At 47.2% G+C, this 18843-nt stretch overlaps 1 non-coding gene across 1 annotated transcript; it reads left to right on the forward strand.

The window, feature by feature from the left end:
• Positions 1 to 931: 931 nt before the first annotated feature.
• Positions 932 to 1003, forward strand: TRNAC-GCA (transfer RNA cysteine (anticodon GCA)). The gene has a single exon. It is a non-coding gene; the product is annotated as a tRNA-Cys (tRNA).
• The last annotated feature ends 17840 nt before the right edge of the window (positions 1004 to 18843 follow it).

Raw genomic sequence — 18843 nt, forward strand, 5'->3', positions numbered from 1 at the left:
TGGCCCACTGTGGGTGCCTTTTGCCCTCAGACTCACCACCCCCATCGTGATGTCCCAATCTGGTGGACAGTGGACAACTGCTGTGTTAAAAAAGAGTGACAGCATCAGAGGGGAGGTGCTGAACACCAGTGCTGCCTGGAAGGAACGGCACAGAGGAACTGGATGAGAGAAAACCTGGGAGGATCTGAAGGAGGAGGAGGAATTAGGACAATGCCAGCTGCAGGAGGCAGAGAAGACTCCTGGGGAATGTTTTACCAATTTCTCTCTTTTAGTTTTAACCACCCAGACGGCTCAGTACCTGGAAGGCTGGAAACATGGACATTTGAGTTATCACGTGTGTAAATCGGAAAAAAGAAGATTCCCCCACCCACTCCCTAGTCTCTTCACCTGCTCCCGGGGGTTACCATTAACTATTGGTCTATTATCATTCTTTTTTATGGCCACATGGTATTCCATGGTGTATATGTGCCACATCTTTGTAATACTGAGTATTATTAGTTAAGTAACTTTCTTTTACAAAAGCAATTTGCTTATCGCCTGGCAAATTATCATGAACAGTATTTTATGTCAAATACAAGCCCCAGACACAGGCACTGGGCCTCCTGTCAGTGCATGGGAAGGTGGCATCACCTGATTAGAGTTCTGTCCCCAGCCTAGCACGCCTCACATGATGCTCAACAACTGCTACTGTCTAAGAGAATTATCTGGATGACTTGAAGGGTCTCTCCAGTTATAAAGGTCAACAAGGCCACCAGGGTGTCCTCAACCAGGTCCACACAGAAGTGATAGGAAAAGAAGTGTTAGTGACAGGAGGGAGGCCAGAGTTCAGAGAAACAGAACTGGCCTGGACATCCCAACCTGCAGAGCTTAGTCTTGTTCTTGGTGTGTCGACACATGAAAAGGGTGTTAATTACACCAGTTCCCCAGGCCTGGGGGTATAGCTCAGAGGTAGAGCATTTGACTGCAGATCAAGAGGTCCCTGGTTCAAATCCAGGTGCCCCCTACCCTGTTTTAATCACCAAAGTGGGTCCTGGATCACATGTTCCTCCCAATCCACCCTGGGGAAAAATGACACAGCCTACCTAATCTCTGACCCACGGCATATCTGAAGGGCAGACTCAATAGTCCTCATGTGATTTTATGGACTTTCAAGTTTGTAAGGCACAGACCCCTGCCTCCTGTAGCCCTCTGAGTACCACTGTCCCACTTTCCAGAGTTGTTCAGAATCCCCCCATTAAGATCCATGTGATCCCCAAGAGAGGGCTGAGCCATGTCTCTAAGTCCTGCTGTATCCTCCCAACAGCACCCAGCTTGGGCTGTGACACAGGAGAACGTGAACCAGTGGCAACATCACGCCCACCTCCAATGGGCATGAGAAATCAAATGAGCATATATTTCTGGGCTCATTGTGCTGCAGCCTGGACTTTGGCTGTTTGTCCCCAGGTTCTCGATTTCCCACCTGGGGCTGCTGCAGACTCATACCCTGGCCCACCCAGACCATGAACCGGGGGCGAGAAAGATTCTGGAAGGCTCTGGGAGACTATGGGCAAGGAGTGGGATGATGGAGGAAGTTAGCTGGGACTTCCCAAGGACTGACCGGACCCCATCAGCCTCTTCTCTCTCCTCCATGCAGACAGATACAGATCATGGGCTCCAGCAAGGGAAAGGAAGCTGGAATCAGATTCCAAAATCAGTAAGTAAAAATAAGAATAGGCAGAGGGCACCCCAATTGGAACCTTTTGGTCAGTCCTCTAAGGCTCATCTCATTATTATCTGATGAAAATCTTGTAGTCTGTTGCTGAGGATGTCAGCGCAAAAGCTATGGCTGCTCCATGGAGGGCCTCTGGATTGACCTAAAGCTGCTTCCCCTGCTGGCCTGTCCACTGCAGCACTGGGCATGTGTGGTCATGAGAGCACATTTGCTTGCAGGAAAATAAAGGCTCATAGGCTCCACTCAGACCTCCTGAATCAGAATGCTGGGAGTGGGGCCAAGGTGCTGTTTTTAACAAGCTCCTCAGATGATCCCAATGGAAAGTCAGATTGGGAACCGCCACTTTAGCTTGGTGCGCCATGTTATAGGCTTGAAGAGAGGTCATAATTAAGAAACATGCCGGAGCACACACGTCTGAGTAATAAAAGGGTTGTGACCAAATTCCACATGGCTGGTCTTGGGCTCTTTCTATTCACCCAACCCTGGGCAAGACATGACCAGGCCTGCTGCCCCCTCTGCTCCCACTCCCCATCTGCTGAGCCCTCGACAGGCCCAACGAGATGCCCTGTCCCCAGAAATTACCCAACTGACTTCCAGTTGAAAGTCTAGCACTAAGAGGCACTAAATTTGCACCATGGACCTCTTAACCTGCAGGCAAATGCTCTTCCTCTGAGCCAGAAACCCACCTCAGATGAGTTCCCAAAGGACACTGCTTAAGGATGTGGCCTGCCCAGGGGAGGGATCCTCCTGAAACCTGCAATAGTTTCTGTTTACTCCAGGTCAGGTCCCATGTCCTGGCAGACCTATCTCACACCAGCCAACCCTCTCTGGCCATTGGCTCTGTCCCTCTCCCACTAACCCCTCATTTGAGTCCCAGAGCCTCCTCTGTACTGTGTGGTCCGTTCTCCTCCTTCTGTCTCAAGCTGAGTGCATGACCTTTGACATTGCTTCTTGCTGGAATGATCATCCACTACATCTCTCCTTCCTTTGCCTCTTTATTATTGCACATTTATTCTAAAATCAACCCCCCTCCACCCCACACTCACCCTCACCCTTTAGACCATGGCTAGATTTTGCTGCTGTGGCTGCTGCTTCCTCCTCTTCCTCCTCCTCCTCTTCTTCTTCTTCTTCTTTTTATGGAGCTTGTTCTGTAGCCCAGGATGGAGTACAATGGTGTGATCTCTGCTCACTGCAACCTCCGCCTCCTAGGCTCAAACTATTCTCCTGCCTTCGCCTCCCAAGTAGCTGAGATTACAGGCATGCACCACCACGTCTGGCTAATTTTTGTATTTTTAGTAGAGACAGGGTTTTGCCATGTTGGCCAGGCTGGTCTTGAACTCCTGATCTCAGGTGATCTGCCTACCTCGGCCTCCCAAAGTGCTGGGATTACAGACGTGAGCCACCCTACCTGGCCCTTTTTTTCTATTTTCTACCTTTTCCTCCTCTTTTATCCCAAGGCCAAATTCAAGGCCTTGGACTGCAGGGCTGACCCTAGGGGAGGTGGAAGCTGCCCTCCTGGTGAGCAGCCCAGTTGTCTCAGAAGGCGTCACTCAGCAGGTCAGCACACATGAGGGACAGGGAGTGGGCGTAAGCCTGCCTGTCTGGGGATCCAAAGCCCACGCCTAAAGGGGCTTCTGGACTGGGAGGAGGAATCCCTCCCTCCAGTGGCTGAGCCACGGCCCCAGGCACGTCAGAACACAGGCAAACCGGGCACCTTCCCTGACAAGACACATCCACAGGGAAACATGGTGTCTGTCCCTTGCTATAGTCAAAAGCCACGTAGATTCCAGATTTGTGGCACAGGGGTCCCGATGGGTGGGAAAGCCCCTAGATATTTTCTGTTACTACACTGAGTGGGCAGCTTTGGCATTTGGTGGGCAGGGGCCAGGGCTGCTGGGCGTTCTGTGAGACGCTTCATCAGCTGGGAGAGGAGGCTGCTTTTGCTGTCATGGAGATTTGGCAGAGTCTGGAGTTTGTTTGGATTTTTGTTGTGAAATCTCCACATCTTCTCGTAAATTCTCTCTACAGTTCTTAGATTGCTGTTCTTTCCTGAAAAATGCCCCAGCCTTCACACGAGAGCCCAGGGAGGCTGTGCATTTAACTGAATGTAGCAACTGCAGGATCCAATTTTGCCTCTGGTTTTCTGCTATGTCACGCGGGAGCCTTAGAGAAGATTCTCTCAGCATAATGCTGGAAGCTCTAGGAGCCCTTCCATGAGTTGCATGGAGAAGCCGGGCCTTTGCTCTAGCCTAGTAGTTCTCCATGCATTAGTATCGGCCCCCTACCTACAGCTTCTCCTGTTTTATGGCAGCTGGGTCTCTTGCCCTCAGTGGGCTCCATTTCAGCCAATCACAGGCACCAGTGTATGTAGCTCTTCTGCTGTTATGAGCCCTGGTCTGCTGGATTCCCATCCAGGAAGAACCAGCTGGATTTTTATTGACTTCAGTACAACCAGATCTGACAATTAACTCCAGTGTCCTCCCACATACCCATTTCTCAAGGATCGCTTGCTTGCAGATCACACCTGGTACCAATTTCTGTTCTAGTCACAGACACAGGCACAAAACTAGAACCTGACTTTGTCTAATGGAAACAGATGAAACCATCGCTGACAGTACCACGAGCTCAAAGCACTGACGGGAAGGTGTGAACTTAGAATCACAGCAAAGTCATGGCAGAGAGTGTGCTGGCCAGGGGTCACTGCAGCCCTGCCGGATGCTGGCTGCAGCCACCAGCCCTGGTGCTAGACCAGAGCTCTGCCGTCGTGGGATGCAGTTTATCAGCCCCACCTTGCACATAGTCCACATTCAACATCTGAGCAGGCCCTTACCACCCGAGGTCAAGGCAGGAATATTTGGCACACCTATTTGATGCAGCATGTTGCAGAGCTATGCTTTCCTCCAAGACTCACATTATTTTGGGTTCCTAAAGTCATATAATAATACAAACATCCACCTCAAGCCACAAGAGAGGGACTGAGTCAGCACCAGAGGGCTGGGTGGCAGCGCCCATTGCCTTCCTCATAAGTTTTCAGAACAGCTGGCTCAGGGGATAAAAGCATAAGAGCCAGGGGACAGCTGGATTTGAGCCAGGGACCTCTTGGTCTGTAGTCAGATACTCTACTCCTGAGCTACACTTTCTCTCTGCTGTAACTTAGGTTTAGCATATTGACCACTGTGGCCTCACCCACAGACTCCAGCACACTGTAACTTCCATTTGCTGCTCTTAGTCTACCCCGGGCACCCAGCAGATTGATCTCACTACACACTGCCCCTTTGGGCCATGAGCTCACCCTGTCCTGTGCTTCCTGTGAACTCCAGAAGTCTCCTCTGCCCTGACCTGAGGTTTCCCTCCCTCAGTACCCATCTGGGGTTACCACCACTTCCCTCACCCCAGGACCACTGGCTGCACTTTCGGGTTTCTCTACCATGTACTCCTCTGCGGTCTTCTTCCCTCACCCTATGGCCAAGACTTGGCAGAGTCTGCAGAGACTTGCTTGACACTGCGGGAGACATTTGTCCAGAAAGGCTGCCATCTCCATGCTAGGCCGGGATGCAGCCCCGTCTCTCACAGGAGGCCCCACGCTGGCAGGTCAGCACAGCTGGGGAGGCACCAAGCCTGGATACCTGGAGGACTTAAAGACTAGGCTCTAAGGGCCTCTGAACTAGGACTAAGGACCCTCTCTTTGTCCTGCCCAAGCCCCTGGCCTCCCTGGCAGCAGGACAGACTACACTGAAGAATGTGCACCTTTTCTCTGGCAGGCACACCTGTAGTGATGGATGCTACTCCCAGACCATCCGCGCACCTAAGACACCTGAGGGATGCCAGGATCACAGCCACCCCAGGGGCTACTGATGATGTGGCAAAGATCTGTTAGGAATGGATTCAATAATTCTTATTACACAGACAAGCTCCCTGTGAGAAAGAAAGAGTGACAGAGAGAGAGAGAAAGAAAAAGAAAGAAGAGAGGAGAGAAAACGAAAGAAAAGATGAAAGAAAGAAGAGAAAAAGAGAAAGAAAAAAAGAAAGAAGAAAGGGAGAGAGAAAGAAAAAAGAAAGAAGAAAAGAAAAAAAAAATACTACTTTTCTTGAAAATCTCATGTCAGTATCTCCTGGCCTCTTGTTGAGTACATTATAGATTCTCAACAAATGCTTGTTGACTTAAAAATACATAGAACATTTAGGAAACACAAATAAAAATCAGGAAGAAAACAAATAATCCTATAATCTCACCAGTAAAATAACTCCTGTTCAGAGTTTGGTATCTATTCTTCCAAACTTAAAACGCACAGCCCTGGGCAGAGGACTGAAGTGCTTGCTGCTGCAGGGTTGACCCAGGCCCAGCTTCTTGGTGCTTTCCCGTCAGCTCCCTTTCTATTTGGAGCTGTCTTTCTCCCTTACCAGTGTCCCCTGTCCTGTTCTGTAAGCATAAGAATTTTGAATTTAACAGCAGGCATATCCCTGAATTCATCTTCCTTTTATATCAAAATTATTGTAATTCTTTAAAAGGTGGTGGGTACTCTCATACGGGGCTGCTGGGATGAACTGCAATTGGAGTATCTTTTCTGGAAGGCTGCTTGGCAATAAAAATGTTTAAATATCTGCATTTGCTTTGTCTCATATGAGTGTGCAAAAACGTACATACATGGCTGGTCATTGCAGTGCTCTTTGTGAAAATGAAAACTGCATAGATACACATTCTGTGTAGGTGCTGAGAACTCCATGAGAAGACCATTTGAATGGACACTGTGTGTGGCTCTGCAGGCTATGAAGGCAGCCATTGCCACCCAACATGTGGTGGTCAAGGGCAACTTCTAGCCTCTTCCCCTTCATCCTCAATTTGAATTAGAGAATTCATTTTAGCTGTAGTGTCTTTCACTGGTTGACAAAGATATGCAATTAAAATGGTTTTCAAAGATGCCAGAGCTCCAGGAAATAAAGTGCTTCTAAATAACGTATTGAAGGGGTTTTCTCCTAACCATTGTGTTAGTGGAAGCTACGGGGCTGGGAGGGAGGGAATGTCACATGAATTTAGTACATTTCACCTTTCCAGTCTTTTCAAGTCTAGAGTTGGCCAGGCACAGTGGCTCATGACTGTAATCCCAACACTTTGGGAGGCTGAGACGGGCAAATCACGATGTCAGGAGTTCGAGACCAGCCTGGCCAACAGGGTGAAACCCTGTCTCTACTAAAAAATACAAAAATTAGCTGGGCATGGTGGCATGCGCCTGTAGTCCCAGCTACTTGGGAGGCTGAGGCAGGAGAATCGCTTGAACCTGGGAGGCGGAGGTTGTAGTGAGCCAAGATCGCACCACTGCACTCCAGCCTGGGCGACAGAGCGAGACTCCGTCCGAAAAAAAAAAAAAAAAAGAAAAGTGTAGAGTTACTGTTCAGGGCATCTCAATTTCATCTGTCTTTGAACAATTTTGATTTCTGATTTTAATCAGCAAGTTGAGCAAATAATAAAATAATCCCCAGCTGCTCCGAGTAGGACATCCAATGCAGAATTCAATAGCACTAAATGCAGTAGAATTTAACTGTTTCCACCCTCCTTAGACAACTGCTGGGAGAAATCACTTCTGCACACATTCCCCAGATTTTCGGTGCTCTAAGTCAGAATAGTCTGGTGATTATTTTTATGTTGAAGCTTCCACCTTCAAGGTGTGACTTTGTAATTGACTCTGTGGGTATGCTAAGATTTTCTCAAATTGTGGATCGAAATAAAAATGGAGGGTGTGGTGAGGGAAGAGGCGGAGCGGCGCTGGAACAAGGGCAGCAGGAGAAGCAGGGTTGTCTATGGCTGGCAGAGGAGGTGCAGAAGGACTTCATGTTAGGTATAGTTTGGGTTCTACAAATCTTCCATGGATCCCCGTGACCGTTCCTGGGGGTCTCATTCTTTCCAGATCAAAGCCCTAGATGTTCCTATTTTTAATTAATTAGTTAATTTGAGACAGAGTCTTGCTCTGTCACCCAGGCTGGAGTGCAGTGGCACGATCTCGGCTCACTGCAACCTCCGCCTCCTGGGTTCAAGCGATTCTCCTGCCTCAGCCTCCTGAATAGCTGGGATTACAGGTATCCATCATCACACTCAGCTAATTTTTGTATTTTTACTAGAAACGGGATTTCACCATGTTGTTCAGGCTAATCTCAAACTCCTGACCTTAAGGATCTGCCTTGGCCTCCTAAAGTGCTGGGATTACAGGCATGAGCCATCAGGCCGGCCCAGAGTCCTAGATTTTCACACTAGGAAGGCTGTAATTGAGCAATCTTGCAGAATCAAACACTGCCTTTGACTCTCTGCTAAGCCTCATGGCGGCTAAAAAGGAGAGATTTTGGTTCTTTTCATTGAACTTTTTGTTGTTTCTTTCTCTATGCTATCCCAGTACATCAGCTACACTGCCAGCTTCCAGTTCAATGACAAGAAGCAAACGTGTATCCGGAAGCCTGGTCCCTAGTGGGCACTTCATTCCAGATGACCACCAGCAGTAATATTCTTAGTTATTTTGCCAGTGTGGGCTGTAGGTTATACCATATTCCCAGGCCCAAAGATTAACTAGACTGCCTCCAAATTTAGCCTCAGCCAGTCTGGATAATCAATACCATTTTCATAATTATCTGTTGCCTGAAACCCACTCCCAACACCAACTTATGTAGCAGGTAGAAAATCTGGGTACACGGCTGGGCACAGTGGCTCACACTTGTAATCCCAGCACTTTGGGAGGCCGAGGCAGGCGGATCACAAGATCAGGAGATCGAGACCATCCTGCCTAACATGGTGAAACCCTGTCTCTACTAAAAATACAAAAAATTAGCCGAGCGTGGTGGCGGGCGCCTGTAGTCCCAGCTACTCGGGAGGCTGAGGCAGGAGAATGGCGTGAACCCGGGAGGCAGAGCTTGCAGTGAGCCGAGATTGTGCCACTGCACTCCAGCCTGGGCGACAAGAGTGAGACTCCATCTCAAAGAAAAAAAAAAAAAGAAAAAAGAAAAAGAAAATTCGGGTACAAAACCAGAAGCTAGCTTTGACTACCTGAAACAGATAAGGTGACAGTTGTCAGGCAATTCATAACACTGAAGGGAAGCCTGCAGCAAGAGGCTGAGGAGTTGGGCAGGATCTCAGGGGCACTCGGCAGCCAGGCTTCAGCCAGAGCCACACGAGCACAACGGGCTGTGACGAGAGACTTCACGCTGTTCTGAGCATTAGGTGTAGGGAAAAAAAGAAAATGACTTCATACTGGATCCATGCCGAGCTACGGCAAAATAAACTCTAAACTCCTCATTTCTGTGTGTCACTCATTTGATTACCAAACTCTGAGTGGCGAATTCCCCTACCCAAGCTTGCTGGAGATGTCAGACAGCACCTCCACCTGCTGGAGACCCTCAATGCACCCAAGACCAGCTGTGCCAGTACAGCCAGGTGGCTGCTTCTGCTGCACACCGCCCCCCAGCCCAACAGCTGGAGGGGCTTCTCTTGCCCTAGGCCCTGTACAAAGCCTTTCACGTGGGAGCAGCACACCATGGGTAGTAACTGCGCTCTCTTGAGCCCCTCTGATGGTCGCAAACAGGGCAAAGTGCAGGATGTGGTCTTTTCTGGGATATTCTGATGTTACCCAAATTACTGGATCTCCAGGAGCTTCACAGATGCAGCAGAGCCACCAATCGTCCCAAATTATGTGGATATTTCCCACTCCTCAGTGCAGTTTCCAGCCAATGGCTGAAGGGCCTATTAGGGGAAATGTGGCAGGAAGATTCACAGTCCATGACTGGGTATTGTGGCAGAGTTCTTTTCTCAAGCTTGGCTTTCTCGTCATCAGGGGAGGCAGGATCTTTGAGCAGATTCAGACCTGGGGAATGAGTCAGGAGCCAGGAACCTCCATTGTGCGGGCTATGGTGGTAGTTCAGGTCTACACATCCAGGGGACCACGATGGGCTTCCCATTCTCAGGCCTAAAAACCTCACTACTGATGAGTCACAGCCAAGACCTGTATGGCACAGACCACAGAATAACACCCAAACTTCACTTTGGGCTAAAGTATCACACTGCTTGGACTCTGACACCCCAGGATCCTCCCAGCCCCACTGAAATCAGGGGCTCCCTTTCCGCTATCATCCCTCCCACCAGTATCTCTGTCCACAGAGAATGGCTACCAAAATTATTTTCAAGAATGTAGAAGTGCAGCCAGGCGCAGTGGCTCACGCCTGTAATCCCAGCACTTGGGAGGCCGAGGTAGACGGATCACGAAGTCAGGAGATCAAGACCATCCTGCCTAACATGGTGAAACCCCGTCTCTACTAAAAAATACAAAAAATTAGCTGGGCGAGGTGGCAGGTGCCTGTAGTCCCAGCTACTCGGGAGGCTGAGGCAGGAGAATGGCATGAACCCAGGAGGCAGAGCTTGCAGTGAGCCAAGATTGTGCCACTGCACTCCAGCCTGGGCAACAGAGTGAGACTCCACCTCAATAAAAAAAAAAAAAAAAAGACTGTAGAAGTGCCACACATCTCTATTTTTCAAGCCAGGGCAAGTCACATGTGATAAATCCACTCCAGCTTACCTGCCCCCTGAAGCCTATGGATTCTTTCTACATTATAGCAAGAAATCCCTAGTATCTCAAATGCATTTAGGATTCGCCTCCTGTGAATCCAGGTTTAGGTCCACCAACTGAGCAAACAATTTTATCCCAGCTGCTCCAGCTATGGTGTTTTCAATAGAATTTTAATTGGGCATACTCCCAATAAAAAATTCAGACTCATTTAAAATTATACTCTTTCTACTTTATAAAATACTCCAAGAATCCACATCCACACATGTTCTTGAGGTTTTTGCTGACAGACATTAGCCAGTTGGGAATGATTCTGGTGTGTGAGTCTTTGTCTCTCAGCAACTGGTGCCCAGGCTCAGCTGAGATCTTACTCTCATCGTAGGTCAAGGGATGGTGAGGGGTGGGGAAACTGATCTCCTGCAGTGAAAACCCTTCCGTCTGGGCTGGTCGGCTTTCAGGCAGGAACAAGGGGGCAGGCTTGGAGATTAGGTAGAGTTGGTGATTTGGGATAAATTGAGTTTTCCAAATGCTTCCATAAATCCACCTTACAATTCCTGAAGTTCCACTCTCTTCATCACTGACCTATTTTCAGCTGGGAGACTGGGGGAAGCTGCCAAGTCCATGGACATCAAAGGTTGGCACCCACAGGGATCAGCCCTGGCTCTCATGTTCAGTTGTTTCGCTTATTCGGGGGCAGGAGATCAGAGAGTTTTGTGATACAGACAGAAAAAGGCCTGTGTTTCAGTCCACGTGGAACAGATCACACAGGGTGACACGTGAGCTGACTATTTGCTTTGTTTAAACTGGTGGGACCAGCCATCCTGCCCAAAGACCACTTATAATTTGAGAAATACAAATTGGTCCTGAGGGAACTGCAGGCAAAAATTACTCAACTTTTCTACAGTCTGATATGGGCTTCTGGATTTCTAACCCCCAAATCAAGCTACCAAGGTTTTCATTACCTTCAAGTTTAATGAGGCCAGATTCCCAATTCACGTTCCCTTCATTTCCCTGAAATCACTTTTTATACATCCCTGGTACCAGCCAGGGCACTGTGATTAAAGAAGAGGCCATCGAAGGTGAGTGGAGACAGAGAGAAATCACTGACAGGATGGCAAGAAGTTCATGCGCTTCAGAGAAGCCTGCAGAGCCAGGCTTATCAAGTAAGCAGGACCTCAGCCCACCCTGGCTAGGGAGCCGCCACTGTCTCCACAATAGCTGCTGGCTGCAGTCTCTGGTCCTACGGCCATTGCCAGAGCTCTGCCATTTCCAGAATGAATTCCAAATTCGCCCTGCCTCTTATGTGCAATTTACTCAACATTCATAGTCTTGTTTAGGGGCATATAGTTGGCCAAACATTAGCCATTACCAATTGTGCTGGTTAATTTTATGTCTTGGCAGGGCACAGTGGCTCATCCCTGTAATTCCAACAGTTTGGAAGGCCGAGGTATGCAGATTGCTTGAGGCCAGAAGTTTGAGACCGGCCTGAGAACATGGAGAAACTCCATCTCTACAAAAAATACAAAAATTAGCTGGGTGTGGTGGTGCGCACCTGTGGTCCCAGCTACTCCAGAGGCTGGGGTGGGAGGACTTCTTGAGCCCCAGGAGGCAGAGGTTGCAGTGAGCGGAGATCATGCCACTGCACTCCAGCCTGGGTGATAGAGCAAGACCCTGTCTCAAAAAAAAAAAAAATTTTTTTTAAAATGTGTCAACTTGGCTGGGCCACGGTTCCCAGATATTTGTCCAAACCAATCTAGATGCTGCTGTGAAAGTATTTTTTAGAGGTGATTAATATTAAATCCATACTTTGAGTAAAGCAGATTATCCTCCAAATTGTGGGTGGGCCTCATCCAATCAGATGAAGGACTTATGAAGAAACGTCTGCTGTCCCCTGAGAAGGAATTCTGCCCCCATGCTGTCTTCAGACTCGAGCTACAACCTCAACTCTTTCCTGCAAGTCCAGCCTGCTGCCGTGTCCTGTATCAGACTTGCCAGTCCCCACAATTGCATGATCCAACTCCTTAAAATCTCTATGTATACACACACATGCACACACGCGCACACACAACACACACACGCATGCACCCTATTGATTCTATTTTCTCTGAAGAACCCCGACTCACACACCAACATTTCGGGAGAGGAAATATCTGATCTTGTTGTTTTCCCTAACCAGAGACAGGATCTTGTCTTCCACCAAGAGTTACACAATTGTGAATTCCCCAAATGAAATTAAGAGGGTTGAGATATGCAAGGAAAAAAAAAAAAGTTCACCCCAGACCTATGAGCACTGACTTAGTCTTCAAGAAATCGGATTTCTCTGGAGCTTCAGGTGTCAGGGGGAGCTTTCCAGTGAAGACCTGACCTGCCTCCTCTCTCTCCTCCTTTGCAGAATGAGTCCATGTGTTGAAGAAAAGCTAAGAGTAGAACATCCTATCATGTTTAGTGAGTGAAAAGGAAATAGGGGGCTCGGTGTGGTGGCTCATGCCTGTAATCTCATGACTTTGAGGGGGCGAAGCGGGGGGTGGATCACCTGAGGTCATGAGTTCAAGACCAGCCTGGCCAACGTGGTGAAACTCCATCTCTACTAAAAATACAAAAATTAGCCGAGCATGGTCGCGCACGTCTGTAATCCCAGTGACTCAGGAGGCTGGGGCAGGAGAATTGCTTGAACTCAGGAGGGGAGGTTACAATGAGCCGAGATTGCACCACTGCACTCTAGCCTGGGCAACAGAGTGAGACTCTATCTCACAAAGAAAAGAAAAGTGAAATAGAGAGGGGGCACCTGGATTTGAACCAGGGAACCTCTTGATCTGCAGTCAAATGCTCTACCCCTGAGCTATACCCCCACCTGGTTATTTGCCTCTACTAACCACTATAAACCCATATGGCCACACCCCTGGCTGTCACCATCATGAGATGCATACTTGCTTTGTCACCATATGCCCCCTTCCTATTTTACACCTACTTGCCTGCCAGTTCTACTTGTAACCAGCATTCTTCCTTCTCCAATTCTATTAAAATCACAGGTTTGCAGCCAGAACATCCTTCAGACTCACCTAGAGAAGCAGGACTCAAAGAACTGGTTGCTCAACAGACCCTTTAAAGGTGAGGCTGGGTTGGGCAGAGCTGGGTAAAAGCAAAAGTTCTTGGGCCCCACTTGAGGACTCCTAAGCCAGACTCTCTGGGAAGAGGACTTGGACAACTTATGATTCTAACAAACCTCCTACACCATTCTGACATATGGTTTGAAGCTACTGGTTTAAACTGTTCCCTTCCATGGTACAGATCTGGAAAAAATGACAGTAATTAAAATTGTGCACAAACAAAACACACCTGATTAATGACCAAGTCATGACAAGAATCCACATTCATGATAAAGGGCCTCTCTGCACTCAACACTCTGAGGCAGGAGATGAACTGCCTTTTCCTTTCCTCTCCTTTCCTCTTATCCTCCATTTGCTGAATCCCACAATGTGTCAGATGGTAGTAGTAACCAGAAGAAAGGATCCAATCCATGGAAAAGTAGAGAAGTGGAGAATCAGAGAAATCTGTGGTCACTGGGACATGACACAGGACGGAGTGATTGCAAACATGTGGGCAGAGTGAAAGGAAGGGCCAATAAGTGACACTGTCTTGAACCAGGGATATGCTCTGCCCCCAAAATGTGCCCTCCTATCTGTTTAGACTTTCCTGACTGACACTGTTTCACCTATGTTCCCACATCCAAGGATCTAATATACATTATAATTTCTCATCATTTTCAGTGAACCACTGGCAACTGACTGACCTCATTCAGACAGACCCTTATCTGGCTTTGACTTACCCTGTCCTTCGCTATGGACCTATCAGAGGACTTCTAGAAATCTTTCCTGCCTAGAATCCTGTAGCCTCCTCCTCAGTCCCTGTGTGGGGCAACAATTTGCAGAATTGTTTAGAGTTGGAAGCTTCCTCTCTCTTTCTCTCCTAAGTTTTATCTTCTCTAACAAACTTCCCATACTCTCTCTCCACTTCACTTTCATCCTCTGCACAGTGGGGTACTTTGGGCTTAGTCCTACATTTTTTTTTAACTTTTGGCTCTTCTTCCAGCTCATTTACTAGTCCTTGTCTTTAAAAGGGAGACACCTTACCAGAGGGGTCCCAGCCTCATGCAGGCCACAAACTAGTAGCTCAGTACAACTGGAAGAGCCAGGGCCAGGCACAAAGGCTGACTGTATGAGCCCTGAAGCTCAGGCCTCCAGTATCCTCTGTATTAGGACCAGGATCTCTGCCTCTGTGGACCTTTCCCCTGAAAGTTTCTACTATAAGGCCCAAAGACCACACAGATCCTGAGGATGAAGAGAAAGGACAATCATCTAAAAGGGTGTAGCAGATGAAGGCAAGGAACTATGGGAGTGATGCCAGCGAGGCTGAAGCCAAACATTCACTAGGATTGCAAAGGATCATCAGGGCACTATGGAGTGTTTTTCTTTTCCTTTCTTTCTTTTCTTTCTTTCTTTCTTTCTTTCTTTCTTTCTTTCTTTCTTTCTTTCTCTTCCTTCCTTCCTTGCTTCCTTCCTTCCTTCCTTCTTTCCTTTCTTTCTCTTTCTCTCTCTCTTTCTCTCTCTCTCTCTTTCTTTCTTTTTTTGCAGTTGCAAGATTTAATAGAGTGAAAACAGAGCTCCCATAAAATGGGAGGGGACCCAAAGGGGGTTGCCCTCCAAAGGGGTTTTGCCACCCCTGGCTTGAATGCCTGGGGTTTATATCCCAATCATTGTCCCTCCCCCTCTGCTCTCAGGCGATATATGATTTGACTATTTCTTTACCTCCTGCTTTTAGCCTAATTTGTATTTTAGTGAACCCTCTTTACTACCTGAATGGTCGTGTGTGGGCTGAGTTACAAGCCCTGTGTTTAAAGGTAGGTATGGTCACCTTCCCCAGCTATGCTTAGGAATACTTAGCCTAGGAAATCCAGCTAGTCCTGTCTCTCACTTTTTCTAATTGTTCATTAACTAAGTCCTCTAAAACCTCCAGTTTCTCTTTACTTAGTGGCCATTGTTCTATCCAAATTGGCTTATCTGTTAACCATTTTAAAGGTATAGGTTCTGGAGGCTTAACAACAGCCGCCATCAAAAATAATATCCTAAACCTTGGTGGGAACTTTGTCTTTCCACTTGAAGCATTTCCTTCAAACCTTGTAAATTTTTTCCTAGTCCCATACCAGGGACATACCCCATTTCATGCATCATATGTTGATTTTGAGGGCTGTATAATTGTTCTGGAATTAGAATTTGTGCTCCCCATTGTTGTAATAAATCTCTTCCCCATAAATTTATAGGTTCAGAAGTTATAATTGGTTGGATAGTCCCAGGTTGTCCATCGGGCCCTTCACAATGCAAAATATAACTACTTTGATATACTTCAGGGGCTTTACCAACTCCAACTATGTTAAATTGAGCGGGTTGAATTGGCCAGGTGGACGGCCAGTGCTGTAGAAAATTGACTGAAATGTCTGCTTCTGTATCTATGAAACCTTTAAATTTCTTTCCCTGAATAGTTATTTCACAGGTAGGACATTTATCAGTAATCTGATTCACCCAATAAGCTGCTTTGCCTTGTTTATTTGTGCTTCCTAATCCTCTTGTTTGTTTAATTTCACTTTTCCCCATTTCCACATATGGCACAATCAGGAGCTGTGCTATGCGCTCTCCTGGCTCTGCTTTCCAGGGAGCAGAAGTAGATATAACAATTTGAATTTCCCCATTGTAATCTGAATCAATGACTCCTATATGTATTTGTACTCCTTTTAAATTTACACTAGATCTTCCTAGAAATATTCCTATCGTCCCAGCTGGCAAAGCTCCACAGACTCCTGTTGGGACCTTTTACAGGGTTCCCCAGGCAGAAGGTTCACAGATTTTGTGCAGCATAGATATACTGCGGCGCTACTGTCTGCGGTGGGGGACAGACATTGTACAAGGGTGAGGGAATGGCCTGAGCCAGAAATGCCCTGGTTTGAAACGGGGCTCGGGATGGGCCTCTCATGGCGTTTCCCAAAATCGGGTTCCCGTCTTTATTAAACTTAGAGTGACACTAGTTAGCCCAATGTTTTCCCTTTTTACATTTTGGACATATTTCAGGTGCAGCAGTTTTCTTTTTTCTTCTATCCGGCGGCCTAACTCACTGATTTTTTCTACATTCTTTTTTAGTATGACCATGCTTCCCACAGTTAAAACAAGCTCCAGGAAATGGAGTATTTCCTTTACCCACTCTCAGTCCTGCCATTGCCTGGGCTAGCAGAGTGGCCTTATGCAGATTACCTCCGATACCGTCACACGCCTTGGTATAATCAACTAAATGTGCTTACCCTCTAATAGGTCGCAGAGCAGCCTGGCACTCAGGATTAGCATTGTCGAAAGCTAATAACAGCAACATTATATCCTCAGCAGCCAAATCTGCAACTACCTTTTAAAGAGACTCCTGTAACCGAGCTATAAAATTCGCGTATGGTTCTTTTGGTCCCTGTTTTGCAGCACTAAAGGAAGGGTACTGTTCTCCACCTGAAGTGATTTTTTTTTCCCCAAGCTCTAATGCACACTCCCCTAAGCTGTTCTATGGTGTCATCCTGCGTGACCACTTGTACATCTAACCCAGCCCAGCCGCCAACCCCTAAAAGTTGGTCTGCAGTTATATTAATTTGAGGTTGGGCCTGGGCGTTGTGAACAGTCTGAATGGAAGCTTCGTCTGCCCACCAAATTTTAAATTGTAAGAACTGAGCAGGAGCTTGACAAGCTCGAATAAGAGCATTCCAGTCAGTAGGAATCATCCGACTGGAAACAGCAACATTCTTTAACAGTCCCATTACAGAAGGAGAACCTGGTCCATATTGATTAATAGCTTGTTTAAATTCTTTGAGTAATTTAAAAGGAAAAGGCTCAAATGTAGCTATAATATTTCCCTGTTGATCTAGGGGGGGTGTATTCTTTTTTTTTTTTTTTGAGACAGAGTCTCGCTCTGTTGTCCAGGCTGGAGTGCAGTGGCGTGATCTTGGCTCACTGCAAGCTCCACCTCCTGGGTTCATGCCATTCTTCTGCCTCAGCCTCCTTAGCAGCTGAGACTACAGGCGCCTGTCACCACGCCTGGCTAATTTTTTGTATTTTTAGTAGAGATGGGGTTTTACTGTGTTAGCCAGGATGGTCTTGATCTCCTGACCTCATGAGCCTCCCAAAGTGCTGGGATTACAGGTGTGAGCCACTGTGCCCAGCCTGGGGGGTGTATTCTAACAGGGAACTGCCAGGCCTCTAAATCAGTCTCTCTTCTAGCTTGCTGAATTCCTGCCTGAATAGAACTGAAAGTGGTTGCTCAAGGCGCTGCTCGAACAGTCACTGGGACAAGTACTTTTTGCCCAGTGTCCTCTGGAAAACAAAGATCTGGAGGGTCAGGCCACTCTTTTTCTTCAAAATAAGGAGGGGGTGCAGAAGGGTCGGGATGAACCTCCTCCTCCTTTGCTGCTTTAGCTTCAGCTGGCAAACAAACCTGCTCTGTTACTTCATTATACTCTCCTTCCTCCTCATCATCAGTGTGAAAAGGTTCCAAGGTGGAACAAACCAGAGCCCACACTTGTCCCATTGTTACCCTGATGCTTCCGAGCTGCCCTTCTTACTCACCATGGGGAGTGCTTAAGAGCACTCAGGTGTCCTCCAGCTTACTTCCATGTTCTCCAACCATCACCCTGGCAACGCTTTGACCTGCGTTTGAGCCCCACATATGGGTACCACTTGCTGAGACCAGCTTGGTCGTGGATACCCTAACCCAGTGGCGCTAGAGGAATTAAAGACGCACACACAGAAATATAGAGTGTGGGGTGGGAAATCAGGGGTCTCACAGCCTTCAGAGCTGAGAGCCTCGAACAGATTTACCCACATATTTATTGACAGTAAGCCAGTGGTAAGCATTGTTTCTATAGATTATAGATTAACTAAAAGCATTTCTTATGGGAAATAAAGGGATCGGCCGAAATAAAGGGATGGGCTCTGGCTAGTTATCTGCAGCAGGAACATGTTCTTAAGGCACAGATCACTTATGCTATTGTTTGTGGTTTAAGAACACCTTAAGTGTTTATCTGTTCTGGGTGGGCCAGGTGTTCCTTGCCCGCATTCCGGCAAACCGACAACCTTCAGTGTGGGCGTCATGGTCATCATGAACATGTCACAGTGCTGCAGAGATTTTGTTTATGGCCAGTTTTAGGGCCAGTTTATGGCCAGATTTGAGGGTCTGTTCCCAAACTAAGAAAAATAATAGAGAAGATCCAAATAAATAAACTCGGAGATGAAAAAGGAGACACTGCAATTGATACTGCAGAAATCCAAAGGATCATAAAGGCTACTATGAGCCTAACCCTAACCCAACCCTATATGCCAATAAATTGGAAAACCTAGAAGAAATGGATAAATTCCTAGACACATACAACATACCAAGATTGAACCAAGAAGAAATCCAAAACCTGAACGGACCAATAATAAGTAATGAGATTGAAGCTGTAATAAAATCTTCCAGGAAAAAAAAAATCTCAGGACCTGATGGCTTCATTGCTGAATTTTACCAAACATTTAAAGA

Source organism: Macaca fascicularis, chromosome 3, assembly GCF_037993035.2.
Source record: "Macaca fascicularis isolate 582-1 chromosome 3, T2T-MFA8v1.1".
NCBI lineage: Eukaryota > Metazoa > Chordata > Mammalia > Primates > Cercopithecidae > Macaca > Macaca fascicularis.